General features: G+C 43.8%; 1 pseudogene; it reads left to right on the top strand.

Annotated features, from left to right (window-relative positions):
* The first annotated feature begins 467 nt into the window (after positions 1 to 467).
* On the top strand, positions 468 to 12123 carry LOC136476424 (uncharacterized; annotated as a pseudogene).
* Positions 12124 to 15446: the final 3323 nt, after the last annotated feature.

A 15446-nucleotide genomic window follows, 5' to 3' on the forward strand; every position in this document is an offset into this window, starting at 1 on the left:
GGCGGGGGGAGATTGCTCGGAGGCGGGGAGGGAGGGAGAGGAATAGAGGATAGGGTGCTGGGAGCGAGGGGGCGCGAGGCCATTGGTGGGCGGCAGATATTCTGGCTGCCCCTCGTAGCTTTCCCGCTCGGCTCGTCGTCAATCGCCTGCTACTGCTGCGGTCGTGCCTCCGCCACGAGATCCGCCAGGGCGGCACCAAAAAGATCGCGCTGCCTCCACGCGGCACGCGGACCACACGACGATCCTCCTGGGGCCTGGTGGGCCTCGTCTTCTCCTCGTGTCTCTCTTTTTTCCCCTTCTATTCTAGCTTGGTGGGCTCGTGGGGCGCCCGATGGCCCATCAGCGGTGGCCGGCCTGTGCAGCTCTTGATGTTTTTTTTCTCACGTATATTTTTCATGAAACAGAAATTAATCTTTGCTAAAAAAAAGAAACAGAAATTAATCATCAGATTTTTCGTATCCAATGGAAATCGACAGAGCATAATGGGCAATCCAAAAAGGTTGAAGCCATTTCTCTGCCAGGGCCAGGGCCGCAGCTTCGGCCCTATTTTGGAAAGCCCAGTCCATAACCCTTCGCGACTCGCCTCCCAAGTTCCTGTAGTGCCGTCGTGGCGCCGCCGCTTCGCCTCCCCGTCTTGGCGGCTCGGCGCCGCTCCTCCGCCCCGAACATCTCGCTCAGCGTCGTCGGCACCTCCACCTCGACCGCCGCCACCTCCGCATCCCCCAGGGCGACCTCCACCTCGTCTTCCTTCCTTGGTATCCACTGCAATGTGAGTGCGCCCCTCAACTCCTCTCCTACTGTTTAGGGTTTCTATACTCATACCTTGATACCCGCGAGGCCGCGATGCGTGTTCTCGTAGTTCTCCTAAACCCTTTCTAATAGAAATGACGCGGGTGAGTGTAGATGTGTATTAGATTTTTTTCCTTCCTTGCTTCCATCTCTTGCACTGCATTTCGATGGCACACTCAACTGCTAGAAAATCAACTGGCTAAAATTTAAATTCACGGAATGGGTATTGGGATTGCTCTTGCTACCGGCGTACTGTGATTTCTAAAAAACCCACTAGCCCAAGTAGAAGTTACTACCAGCTTGTAATGTTAGCCCATCAACAGCCTAGGGAAGAAAGCCCAGCCCTAGCTTGCATGCCGATGTTTGGTTCGATTCGTCTTTGGTATATGGCGGCTGGCAGCGTCCTCCCAATCCCATTCATCCCCAGCACTGCAGTCCCCATCTGCAGAGACGCAGCTAGGCGAGGCACCCAGTGGCCCTGCATGCAGCACAGCAGTGGCCAGGCCCCAAGCAGGTCGAGGCCAGTACGGAGGCTCCGGCAGCAGCAGTGTTCCCCTCCGCCTCCAACATCCATGGAGCAAGCCACAGGTCCTTGTCCTGTAGCTGGCGCCTCTCCCATGGTTAAGATCCAAAAGTTTAGAAACATAAACCCAATTGGCACAGAATTAATCTGTTGCTCAGGTGCATCATTTAGTTCTGTCTATATATATGCATGTGATTGTTTTTTTGAAAATATTTTTACATTTACTATCATCACCAATTTTACATGATTATATGAGTTTATTTCCTGTTGTAAGCATAAGTATTGAACATGATAGTTATTGAGTAGTCAGCCCCCTTGTTTGGTCCATTTTGGAGGTCCACCACTGGGGCTACTTGAGTGAAACCTCACCGAATACTAATATTGGTCAATTTCCTGGTGTTTTTGGGCAGCAGCAAAGAGGCAATGGAGAGGGTTTCCGGCACAGAGTGCAGAGTGGGCAAGGCTGTTATGAGCAACAAGGAGGAGGAGAAAGAATGCCAAATAACCAAAGAAGAAGGGGAAGAAACATAAGGACAAGGGTCGGGGTGGCGATTATGAGGGCAAGGCTGTTATGAGCAACAAGGAGGAGAAAGACTGCCAAATAACCAAAGAAGAGAAGGGACGGAAGAAGGGGAAGAAGCATAAGGACAAGGGTCGTGGCGGCGATTGTGATAGCTCAATTCATTCTGGTGACAGGAACCATAGCATTGAGATGGAGCAAGCTGATGTGTCAGCCACGATGGCTGAAAACCCCTGCTTGGAGCATGCAGAGGGTGCTATGAGCAAAAGCTCTAGTGAAGAAACATAGGAAGAAAAAGAAGAAAGATAAAGAGGTTGAAACTAATGGCCAGACTCAGGTACTTGATGCTGATGAAAATGTTGGGTCAGAAGATGCGGAGAGGAACAACGGAGAAAGAGAACATGATAGGAAGTCGAAGAAGCGCAAACGAAAGCATCAGGATGATGAGACTGCCTCGAGTGGTTCTTCTGGTAATAAAATTGTTTTAGGGAAAGATAAGAGGAGGAAAAAGGAGTGTTTAGTTACCTTGGACTTGGAAGAGGGCAATAAATCTGACATGTCAAAGATTGGGAAGAAGACAGAGAGCAAGAAAAAGAGGAGAAAGGAGAGAAATAATATTGGTGTTGACCTAAGACAAAATGCACCAGCTGGAGAGGGCAAGAATGGTAAGGGTATCAAAGAGAAAAAAAGTGTGTGAGGATGAGAATGATGGCGGTGAAAGAGAAAAAGAAAACATGGCAAAGCGAAAGGACAAGGGTAGATGAGTGAGCTTCACTGATGATGTGGAGGTGTTTAATATAGGTGGCAGTGATGATGTAGAGGGTGATGGGAGTGGTGAAACTGAACTTGTGCATGGACGACGGTTTACCTCTGAGGAAGATGCGAAGCTAATGGAAGCCATGGTGAAATATGCAGAGGTTTCTTCTCTTGCTTTATAGTTTATATATTGCTGGGTTTCACAAATTATATGCATTCTATTTAGTGCCTTTGCTTGCTTATAAGTGTATGTGGATTACTATTATTTGTTACTAAGTGATGTGGATTATTATTCTTTAACTTACAAAGATGGACGTTGACAATTCTTTTCCCAATTTTAATGTATGTACTACCCGATTACTGTCTGTTGTCTACTGAAATGTTTAACATATTGATGAAATGAACTTTTCATTTTGTACTTATATTTTCATGTACTGTTTGTATAAGATACTTCAACTCAGTATTTTCAACATTCATGTAATAGCTATTGTTATACTTTTTATCTCTCCTTTTTTGCATTAACTTTAATGGGAGAGTTCAGAATGTTCTTTACATAGGCTTAACCTATATTTTTAGGTATTCTCATGTTCTATATTTTATTAGTAACCAGTATTACATATATTAATTATTTTTGGAGTTTCGGTGCTATATCATGTTTCTACTTGTTCTGTTTACCAAATAAATAAATCGGTGGGTTGTGGCTATAGTTTACGTGCTCACCATGGTTCACACTTCACTTCTTTTAATGTTTTCCTCAATATAGATGAAGCAATTAGGAGAGAAAGGGTTAGAGATGATTGGAGATTGTATTAAATATCCAGAGCTCAGGGGTTGCTGGGTTGAAATAGGTAAGCCATAAACATTTGGAGCTATCTATTTTACATTCCCCCTCTTATACCGGCTTTCCCTTTTATAATTAGTATATCAGTTACACATGTAAACTTGTAAGCACAAATTGAAATCAGTCTTTAGGCTCATATGCTGAAATCAATAGTTTGATTGCAAATTTTATTCTTGCCGAATATGCACTTTGCTGATAATTTAGGAATTTGGCTTGTGAATACTGTAAAATGAATCTTGTCAAAGTCTATGTTTTCCTGATCTAGTTAGCAGATGGCTTACTAAGTACTTGTTGCAGCAAAATCATTACCTCATAGACCCACAAAAGCCGTATACAAACGTGCACGGATCTTACTTCAAAGGAGTGCTGAACGAAAATGGACTGAAGAGGAGTACGAGATAGTTCGACGGAACATAAAATCCTCCTACTGAGAATTTTGAACTTTACTTTAGTTTTCCATTATATATAAAAAAACTCGACCGGGGGGGGGGGGGGGGGGGGGGGGGGTTTAAGACTGCCCGCGCAGCATTACAAATAAGAAGAAGGACCTTCTCACCCGGCCGAGAAAACCCCCGCCCCCACCCTTACACGGTGGCTTTCCGTCGCCCAAGTGAGAATTGAGCCGGTGCCCCCCCCCCCCCCCCCCCCCCCCCCAGTGCTTTGGTTATGGGGACGGATGAGGGAATTTTTTTAACCTCAGCCTGAAATTCGCTGACACGGGGAGTCGAACCCAGGACCTGAGGAGTGCCGCTGGGTCACCTAACCATTTGAGCTAGGCGCCCTTTGGCTTTTCATTATATATACTAAGTTTACTTCACATTTCTACATTTTAGTTTTAGTTGTAGAGCTCAACCAAAAGGTTGGATTACATGGAACACTAGTCCTTAATTCTATCTTGATTCTGTGTAGTATATTAATAAATGTGCTAAGAGATGACGAGATAGCTACTAGCATCCCTGCATTACTGAAGTTAGATTTACTACTCCCTCTGTTCCAAATTGTAAGTCATTTTGGCTTTTCTAGGTACATAGCTTTTGCGATGCATCTAGTTTAGATATAAACTATGGCTAGATACATAGTAATAACTATAAATCTAGAAAAGCCAAAACGACTTACAATTTTGGAATGGAGGAGGGAGTATGATAGCATATTAACTGTAATGTGCTATATCGTTCTGATGCTCTCTGCCTCCCCCATTTCTAGCCTTAAAGACATTATTGACAAACTTAGCGAAAAATGCAATATTTAATTTGGTATTGTGTTTAAGATTAGTAATTTTCTTTAAGTTGAATTTTCTTTGTAACTGATGATTTTTTCTTGGATATGATATCCTATTTCTTTGCGTCACTGTATATCCTGTACTTGCTGCGTAATATAAAGCCTAGCTGTCATTCACATTGCAGCATACTTTCTTGGCATTTATTGTGAGAAGTAATGTTAGGATCTTATTTTATGATGACTGGCTTCAGGTGATTAAGATTGCCATGCATGACACAGATTTGTTGAAAAGAATGGCAGAAATTGGAGGGTATTAGCAAAAGAACTTGGAAAGAATGAAATCCATGTAAAAGATACTTGGAGACGAATCAAGCCCAAAAATTTGAAAAGAGGTGTCTTCCACTGTATAGCCTTTAAGTTTATCACAAGTTAGCTAATTCATTAGCCAATATGCATTTTCATCATTACAACTGTACCTCCTTTTTCATTGTTGTGTTTGGTGTACAATCTATCAGAATGTTTTTTCTTGCATTAGTTTAATGGCACTCATTTGGGTTAATAAAAAACAAGATCATGGAGATATAAAATAGACTTTTACTTTAGTTTATTTTAGTTTTGTTCCATAACTTATGTTATATTCCACAGAGATATTTGCATAGCATGTGTTCATGCTTTGTCATATATCTAATTTGAAACTCGGTATGAGCCATACAGGGTTCACAATAGTTACACCTTCATCTTTGGAGTAGGTACCCCTTATTTTGGGTGCAGATGGTTAATTTGAGCACACTGTTAAAAAGTAGAGGCATGGCAAATGGCAACAACCACGAATTTCATTTGGTTTGTGTCAGCTTTGAATGACAGGCACCTGTTTGGAGAAAATGTCAAAGCATTGGTACTTCTGTATAACATGGCTAGACTGCATGTGTATTTGTATCTTCAGTTACAATGTGTTGAGTCAGTTAAATTTAACCAGGTTATAGTTTCAAAGGATGTACAAATTAGATTTTGTGAAAGACCATAAGTTTTAAAGGATTTACTAATTAGATTTTGATGTAAACAGGGTTTCACAATGCAAAGGATGTGTCCTAAGTTTTTTCTACCGTGAATTGATGTTTCATTATGTAATATAGAAAGATAATACTTTTGTGTGCTAACTTGTCCATTGTGTTTCGGTCCCCCCCCCCCCCCCCCCCCCCCCCCCCCCCCCCCCTCTTAATTGGTGAAATGTTCAGGGCATTGGACTCAGGATGAGTACCAAAACTTATTTGATTTGGTAAATTTGGACTTACGTGTGAAAGCCCATCAAAACTTCGATCCTGGTCACCGTCGGGTGTGTAGTTCTTTATCCTTGTGCATATTTTATATCAGTTTTATGTTTACCATCTTCCATTAGTGCTCTTTCACATTGATGTATCCTTTATTCCATATAATCAAGTGTACTCATTTGTGACAGATAAGAGATAACATTTCTTGGGAGGCTATCAGTGATAAATTAACCACTCGTGATAACCACGACTGCTGCAAGAAGTGGTTAGTGTTGCCAGCCATTTAATGCATAACATAATTTCCTCCTTGAATATGGGCCTAATTCTGTATATTTCAAGTTTTTCTGCATTTTCTTTTTTGTTGGTCTGCCTTGTCGTCCTCAAACTAATTGGGTATCAGTTCTGTTTGTAGAAGTGCAGTGCGTGGACGCGTGGTATCTCTTTGGCATATTTACTGTTAAGACATTTTCTAGTGAGGTTGGTGCTGATACCTGGCCTTGGTACAGACTCTATTGCAATGTGAATTATTTTTCACATTGTCTAAATCTATTGCAATGTGAAATATTTTTCACATTGTCTAAACTAACATGGTTTGGTTGTATCGAAACTCTTGTAAAATGATTAATAGCTTCAAAAATGTTTGAGATTTTATTATAGTGTCGGTTTGGCATGCTTTGATCACTGAAACCCAATCCTTTGTATTGCTAATTTTGGTCTGTTTGTCCTAAATTTTCAGCTTATGTATGAAGATACTATCTTCGGACATATGTAGTCATTAAATGAAATTTATTCATCATAACAGGTACCAGCAATTAGCATCACCACTGGTTAAAGAAGGAATCTGGGCAGATGTAACACCCTCAGTGTTATATTGCACTGTTTTGCTAAACATCGCATGAGCATCATAATTATGTGCATATGTGTACTACCCGCATTATAAAGCAATGTTCGGTCCTTGAAACATTTATATGAAACAAGATAGCGAATGTTACGTTTCGTGTCACATAGCATTGTTTATTATCCTAATCGAATTCTTGTTAAAACAAAAAGGCTATAGAACGTTTTGTGAACGGTGATAAAACATGGGTTGGTAGTCTTACGTACCATCTTGCGTTTAAAAGAATTTGTTTGGTGTTTGGATCTTCGGAGAGAGTTTTGCGACCATTTTAAAAAAACGTGCACGTCACCTATTTCGAACTATGCTGGGCTGGCCGTGGTCACCACTGTTGCCTCAGCTACCTGCCACCGCACGCATGTGCATTGCGCATGGGTCTTGTCAGCTCTACCTAGTTGTCGCGTCGCGCGGTACTTTGGTCGCGTTGCGCGTCGTCCATCGCCACCGCGCAGCACTGCTCCCGTTGACCATCCTCAGCTGCGCGCATTAGACGGCCGCTTGCTCCACCATCACTTCGGCGTCGCGTTGCGTTTTGGTTTTCCTTGTCTGACACCGTCTGCGGACGTAGGTCCGAGCTTCGTCGGCTTACGGGTTCTGCCGTGCGGACAGCCGCCTGGAGCACGCCTCGCTGTTCCCGTCGTCATGTGTGCGAGTATGTTGCATTGACGACCACTGCTGCGCCGAGCCATGCCGCGCCAGAACCCCTGTCCTCGCTATAGCCATGACCGACGGGACCTCTTGCTTTCAATTCGCCGTGACCGTAGCGCTATAATCAAATTCGTCGCATCCTCGGCTCCCTAGATAGCCAGCAGCTCGATTGACACCACCTCGTCGATTGTAGCGCCTCACTGTGTTTCAATTTTGGAATTGCAGCTCTGCCTGCTCCATAAGAATGAGGTGACCTATGCCGTCGTCCAGCCACATGAACCACAGCTGCGATTTCAGTTCGCCACACTGCTAGCCTATCCTCCAGCTGCTCATCGCACTGCCCACCTCATTCAAAGCTCCACCACCGTTTTGTGTCTTCTCCGCGGCCGGCGGAACCACGCCCCGAGCAGAGCAGAGCAAATAGAGCAGCGGCGGTGCGTTACTGCTGTTATTAGTTTGTTGATGTCAGCATGATATCATCCCGGCGTCACTCGTGTTTTAGGGCCGCTTTCTTATAGGAAAATAAAGCCCGGAATACATTAGAAATACGCTTGGGCCTACTGTCGCTAGCGCCTGTGCTCCTGCTCGCGTCAGCGCGCTTGCAGCGCTCGCGTCCGTGCTGGGCCACGCCGCGCTCGCGTCCGCGCGTTCGCGCCGCGCGCGCCCGCTCGCCGCTTGCTAGGCCAGCCCGCCCTTGCGCTCGCCCGCGGCCTGCACTCCATGCTGGGCCGCGCCGGCCTGCCCGCATCGCGCTAGCGCTAGCGCCCGCGCCTGTCGCTGCTGGGCCGCGCCGGCCTGCCCGCGCCTGCCGCTGCTGGGCCACGCCGGCCTGCCCGCGCCGCGCTGCGCTCCACTAGGCCGCGCCTGCGTCCATGCGCCCGCCTTGCTGGGCCGAGCCAACCGAGTGGGCCGCGCTGTGAATGCATTTGTTTCAATTTCCAGTAAATTGCAAGTGTTTATTCAATAAAGATTTTAGCTGTACTTTGGTAATTTGTAGTAAATTTTATAGATGTCCAAAAATAGTGAAACCAAGTTTGTTAGGTTCACAAAAATGCCCTCTATTTGTTAGTGTAGTTTATTCACAGTTAGCTGTTATGATGATAGGCTCATGAATTCTAATTAGGAAGCGTAGTATTATGTAGATTAATATTTGTAGGAATTCTTGTAGTAAATCGGTAATAGTTTTAGCTTTGAAAAGTTTACAGTAGGTTCAATAGGATATTAGGTACTTGCTGTAAATTTTATAGTCTTAGAACGAGTTGCAAAATAGAGTAGATATTACTCTTGTTTATTTGTATATAGCATAAATCAGCGTTAGGAGTGAAAATACCGACAGTTGCTGGAATAACGATGGATGCCTTACTTGATACTTGTTGTCGATAGCAATTGTTGTCGATAGCAATAGATAATTTAGCACTATGGTCGATAGCACTAGCTTAGTAGTTAAATCGATGTACTTCTATTTTAAGAGCTGCTGTTGTTATATTATTAAACATTGCATCATCATTTCATGTAGATCACGAACTGGTAGACTTCGTGCCCGTCGGCGAGCCGGAGTACGACGAGGTGATCGAGGAGTACGAGGAGATCTTCGCACAGGAGGACGCTCAGGAGCCTGTTGGTGCTGACCCTGCTGACCCGGCGCCTGCCCAAGGCAAGCCCCGGTGCATAACCCATATTTTTATGATCACTGAATATATATATGTGATGTGCATTTAAGTTACAGATATTTTATGGAAACCATATGCATAAATATATTTACCTATGAGTTCTACTAGTATAGGTCGAGTAGCTGCTATGCTCATAATATCGGTAGCGTGAGTAACCTGCTGTTACTCGCACGTAGGTGATACAATGTGATCACTTATAATAAAATGATGGAAAGGTAAATGGTGACCGGACTGAGAAATGGTTGGGTATTGGTGGGTGTAAAGGGTTGTGTCCTACGGCCAATAGGGCATAGCTCGGTTACACTTTATCCCTGTCCGTGTCGATTAAGGACCGGTCGTTGCATATGTCTCTAGGCAAGTCACAGATTATTGTCCCAAGCGCATACTTGGGTATGGGCGCAGGGAAGGCTTGCTACTCTCTTGTCATGGATCCGGCTCTTTCTGGACCGACTGATGGGAAGATGAGGTGGTGGAGGTCCTTGCACCACACTAAGTCCGAGACTCAGGAGTGGAGGCTTGGAGTCCAAGTTTGGATGGGGACCTAGACACCCGAGACAGAAGAGTGGTGGGTTAGTCCTGCTTGTGCCTAGGGTACAAGCGGGGCATGTGTTTTCAGGGCACCCAGCTGGGCACATTGATTCGCGAATCACCGGACGATCTGGTACGGCTTGTTTGTGGTTTAGCACCGTAGTAAGAACTGAAAGTGGAAAAGGAGAAGAAACAACATGGATTGCTCCACCCTTGCTTGAAAGTAGAATAAATGCTTACATAGATTGGCTAGATGAAAACTTAATACGGCTGATAATAATAATACATAAATAAGAATTCACTATTAGTATTGCTTTCTGCTAAAAAAACCAGCAAACCATAAAGTCTATCATATCCCTTGGAGTCAGAAAAGTATTCCCACTAGTCGGGTAAGTCTTGCGAGTACATTGTGTACTCAGGGTTTATTTACCCCTGTTGCAGGTAATGCTTGAAGAGTATCGTTGTGTGGAGGATCCTTCTAGTGGGCTCAGACGGAATCCTCGCCCCTACCGCTAGATGTTATTTTTAAAATCCATTGTTTATCATTCCGAACTTTGGTATTTGGTATTGTAATAATGTACTTTTTAAGAAACTTTAATGTATGAAATATACTTGTGTTGTAACTCGTTCTCATTATTGGATCCTTAGGAAAAATGTGGATCTTTCGGGTTCTCCCTCGGGGTGTGCCCGACGGACACCGCTCGCTGTAGCTTGCTTTCGGGGTGCTGAGTGTCTGGTGGAAGACGAATGCCTCCGTAAGTATGCTATTTCGGGCAGTTCTGCCACAGCAGATACAAATAATTATCTGTTAGTGGAAGCGTAAGTTTCTATGGGTTACCTATCAAATATTGTAATATTGTCATAACAAAATGTCATCTGCTTGTCGTTGGGATTATGATTGTGATATGGCCTGAAAGTGCCTCCGAACTTTGAGGTATAAATCTATTATTTCAATAAGGAAAATTTGTGTATTTGATCCCTCTGCTTTTGAGTTAATGCAACTTACCCCTTATACTTTTAAAACCAGACAAATTATCCTTTCTTCTTCTATACCAATTCAAAATAGGTCTAATACCAGACATGGAATTTTATTACCCTTCCTTTTAATTTACTCTTCTTTTCATGCACAAAATCTGAACGAATAGAATGAAATGCAAGTTCTTTTAGATGAAGGTGGTGTGTACCTGAACAACATTTACCATGTTCACCATGATAAACTGATAATGTGTGGCTGATATGTTTGAATTGTAGGCAATATGACTCCTGTTAATGTTGCTTGGTATAGCATTGTCTTGTTGTTTCTTGGTAGCATTTTTCTTTTTTGTCTTTGTTATCACGATACATTATTTGTTGCCTGCACTAAATTTTCTTAACAATAAACCAGGCTTCAAAATGTTGATGTTGTTTGTGTTGAAGATGTTGACTGGGAGAACCTTCTTGAGCATAGGTGAGTGTTGATTGCTGATTGCTGACTTAGCTTCAATCTTTCAACATAGCTTGTTGCTAGAATTGAGTAGTTTTGGTATATGGCTCCCATTTTCATTGTTTTTTTAACATGAAATTTAATTGAGTTGATCCAGTCCTCTGTGATTTCAGCAAACTACAGATCATTTAGTGCTATTCCATCTGATCCGATGAATGTTAGATTGCCTCTTCCTTTCTGAGGGAAAAAACATTTGTTCTGAAAGGGCATTAGCATTACAACACTTTTAACAGAGAACCTTTGAGCTCTTGGGGACCATAGAGTGACTGCCTAGTTCATATACCATTAATTCTTTCTTGCTGAGGTCCTTGCTTGTGTTGCCTTGCATTTTCCTGTGCTTGAAATTTGAAAACCTTGCAGATGACCTAGGTCTTCATTTTAGTAAAGATTCCAGCATTATGGAGATTGTTTTTTCCTACCAAGACTATTGTGTAGCAAATCGCCTATTCGGCTAAACTTGTGATATTCTTAATAGATAGATAGATTATAAAATTAGTAACAAACTGTGCTCATTAAGCGATTTTTTTCAAAAAGAATGGAATGCTTTCCATATATCAAAGCTAAGTGTCATCGGACCACTTTGGTTAGTGGTTACAGTAACAGGGTGTTTTCTCTTACTTAGGTCTGGGGAGCTTTGCCGTCAAAGATGGAACCAGACGGTCCGCGTGATCGGTGGCCACAGAGATAAGCCTTTCATTGAGCAAGTGGAAGTGCTTGCAAGGTGGTACTGCCCAGAAATGCTTCCGTACAGGAAATCAAAAGTAGGTGACTTATCGGCCGACGAACTTGTTGGAGTCTCTGACTTGTAATGGCTAGCATAACCCCTCAGCATGTGCTGTTGTAAAATTCTTTAGCTTTTGTAATATGGTACAGTATGGGGATCTGTAGAAATGTTAGCAGCATATATGGTTCTAAAGCTTCAGTGCACACTGCCAAGGTGTCAGCACTGTGACCTCCACAAACTCTGGTATTGTCGAGGGCTTCTGTATCCGGATTTGAAATGTTGTCAATGCTGAAATGACGAATGTTTTGTCATCCAACTAATCACGATTAAGGGTTAATTGGTCCCCTGACCTTTGATTAGGCACTAAGACTCAGATTAGACCGACTAATTGGGTGGTGATGACTAGTGATGCAATCTGAGCTTGGCAGTTGCGCAGTGTGCACTTCCATTTGTCCTAAGTGAAAATCTTGCCGTCTTCCCTTCTCCGGCCGCCGCCTCGCCCCTTCCCAGCTGCTGCCACCTCTAGCTCCGTGGGATTACGAAGATAAACTCCTCCAATGTTTAGTGTTGTCCTCCTACATCATCCTGTCTTTGCTCTACTACTGCTCTGGGATGGATTCGGCAGTTCTGGACCAGGACCAAGACCAACTATACAGACGACTGTACTGCCCACTAGGACCAACTAATCGAGTTGGTCCACAACTAACCATTATTAGTCGATTTTGGTACCATGGCGACTAGGGTCGATTAGACAAGTACTGTAGAAAACTTTGGTGCTGGTGATACAACATGTTGGAAGTGTTGGTGGATTTTGAGAGATAGATGTAAATGTTTTATCATTTTGGTGCCGATTGAATTGCTTATTTAGAAGGGGGTAATATAGAATTTCCTACTCATCTGGCATCATTTCAGGCTTGGCCACCCATTCTGTACTATGTACGGACGGACTATGGAGCCAGGAGCCATAAAACACAGAAAATCTAGTGGATGAGCTTGCCAATTTGGTTATATGGTGTCAGAAATGGTGAGTGTGTTAGATCTAATAGACAATAGTTTTATTACATGGAATGGAGCGCAAAGGAAACGGAGGGTAATGAAACGAGACATGCAATCTCGAGAAACTGCGACATGCCATCCCAATCAGTTAATCTAGAGTTCTAGACACTATTCATTAGTGACCTTCAAGCACAATAATTTTTTTAGACACAAACACTCATGTACGCATGTACACTCTTCTTGTAGTAAGCATTTGCATCATGAATTTGTCCAAGTTACCAAGTACACTAACCAAATTATGGCGTTTGAAACACCTTAAGCTTTACAATAAGGCCTCGTTTGGAATGGAGGAAAAGTGGAGGATTGAGTTCCAGAGGAAAGGAATCCTATATGCGTGTTTGGAACGAAGGAACTCGGACAAACCTTTCCGGAGGAACGGCATCAAAGGTTGTACTTTCGGAGGAATAGAAAAATGAGCTCAGAACCAAGGGAAATTTTCCTACGGTGCTCGCGGCCACACTTAGCGCACAAGCCAATCTATATTTTATTTATGCGTTACTTTGATTCCTCTATTTTTCATTCCTGCGTTCCAAACACCTCTCTCGATTGTTTCCTGTATTTTTTTGTTCCTCTGTTTTGCCATTTCACTCCTACCTATTTCCTGTACTTTTTTCCTTTCCTCTGTTTTTCGCTCCTTTGTTCCAAACAGACCCTAAGCTAGCTTTTTTGACAGCTGCCCATAAATATGGTTTGTTGGAGAAGCTCATGCTAGATGTAGTATTTAGGCTTTTTTACTACTTTTTTCAAGGAGCTTATCTGTAAAGATCCGTATGTCAAAAGGCCACCATGCCTGAAGTGAGAGGGGTGCCATCATCGCTAGGAGAGGAGGGCCCTTAACATCCTTGTTTCGGAAAGAGAACAAGAACATGGAACAAGACCGAAAACATGGAGCTACACATTATAATGTAATTGTACTATGGGATGTTCTCGGAATGGGAACATAATTGTTTCTGGAAAGGAATCATGACTATTCTTTAAACGAGGAATGTCGCTATGTTTCATGTTTCCACCTGCTAAAAGAGAGGGCCTCCGTCGCAAGGAAGAAGGGGCGTCGCTCATTGGCAGAGGCCTCATTATCTCCATCCTCCATATCCATGTTAAGGTCAATCTCTATTGGATCCATAGTGACCTGGCAAGCACAAGGGGTTCAAGCGGCCTAGGGGCACAAGGTCACCGTTGGCTGATTGGAGTAGTGGGCAATGCCACAATGGTGAAGCTGCAGCAAAGAGGACATTTACCTTATGACTTCATAGACTTTGTATCATATAGGGATACATATATGATGGAAATTTAGTTGAATTCATTTTTTATTTTTAAGGTGTGCATATGTTACTCCATTTGTCCGACATGCAGAGGCGAACATGAAAAATAGACTATACGAGACGCGCCTATGTGTTTGGCATGGCATTAGTTTTTTTTAATGAGAAGCAGGTGAAAAAGACTAGGGATGCAATGCAGGTTACCCGTAAACCCACAAATAGGCTAAATTTTTGCAGGCTACTTGCAAACTGGCAAAAATTTAGCTTATTTGCATGTTCATGAACAACCCTCCTTGCATCTCTAAAAAAGACTTCTCGTACACAAAGTGCTAGCTCATTTAGGCATGACATTAGTTTATTTATCAATGAAGTAGAAAAAAAATACCATTAAATTATGGTCCATAATACTAGACCACTTCTTTATAACACTTTGTGTCGTGTTCATAAACCCGGGGTCCCTCATGGATCGGCTTCCCAACAAAGGCTCAGCCCAGCAGGCAATGTTGCAAACAATGCTCAACTCATGGGCCGACCCAAGTTCCTAAACAACAGGCCAGAAGGGCGATCCAATCACCAACCGGAAGGCCTGGCCAAGGAGGAACGGCGCACGCCTCTGACTCCGGCCCTCCTCTTCGACCAGAGCGCTTGCTTCGGTCTCCAGCCCACCTCTAGATGGCCTCTCCGACCGGAAGGCCTGGCCGAACACCGCTTCCGACTCCGATCGGGGATGCACCAAACCCCTGCTCGCCACTCTTCTCCAAACTGGCGCAGTCAGTGCCGACTGGGGCCAACCGACCAGGGACGCCCACTCGGTAAGGACCAGGGAACGGACGAAGAAAGTAGGGTAGGGCGCACAAGTCAAACTGTAATACCAGGGACCGTACCCTATGCACCTGCCAGGCAGTACCCTGTGACCCTCCTGGCACGACAGAACTCAAGCAGTGTTGTAGGCGCCGACATTTTCCCCTACAGTGTTGTGGGCGCCATTAACTCTCATGCTAGACAAATATGGTAAGGCTCCCCCCATATGTCTCTGAGCATCAACAGTGTTGTGGGCGCCAGCATTTACCATACTAGGGGAACATGGTAAAACCCCTCGCATGCCTTCGGGTATCAACAGTGTGGCAGGCGTCGACGTCTGCCATACTCGAAGAAGACAATACAATCTCCCACGTGCATCTGACATTCAACAGTATTGTGGGCGCCTACCATCATCCTATACCCACCGACGTGCGCAACAAGACTTAGTAGCATACGTACTCTCTCCT

The sequence above is a fragment of the Miscanthus floridulus genome, chromosome 8, assembly GCF_019320115.1.
Source record: "Miscanthus floridulus cultivar M001 chromosome 8, ASM1932011v1, whole genome shotgun sequence".
NCBI lineage: Eukaryota > Viridiplantae > Streptophyta > Magnoliopsida > Poales > Poaceae > Miscanthus > Miscanthus floridulus.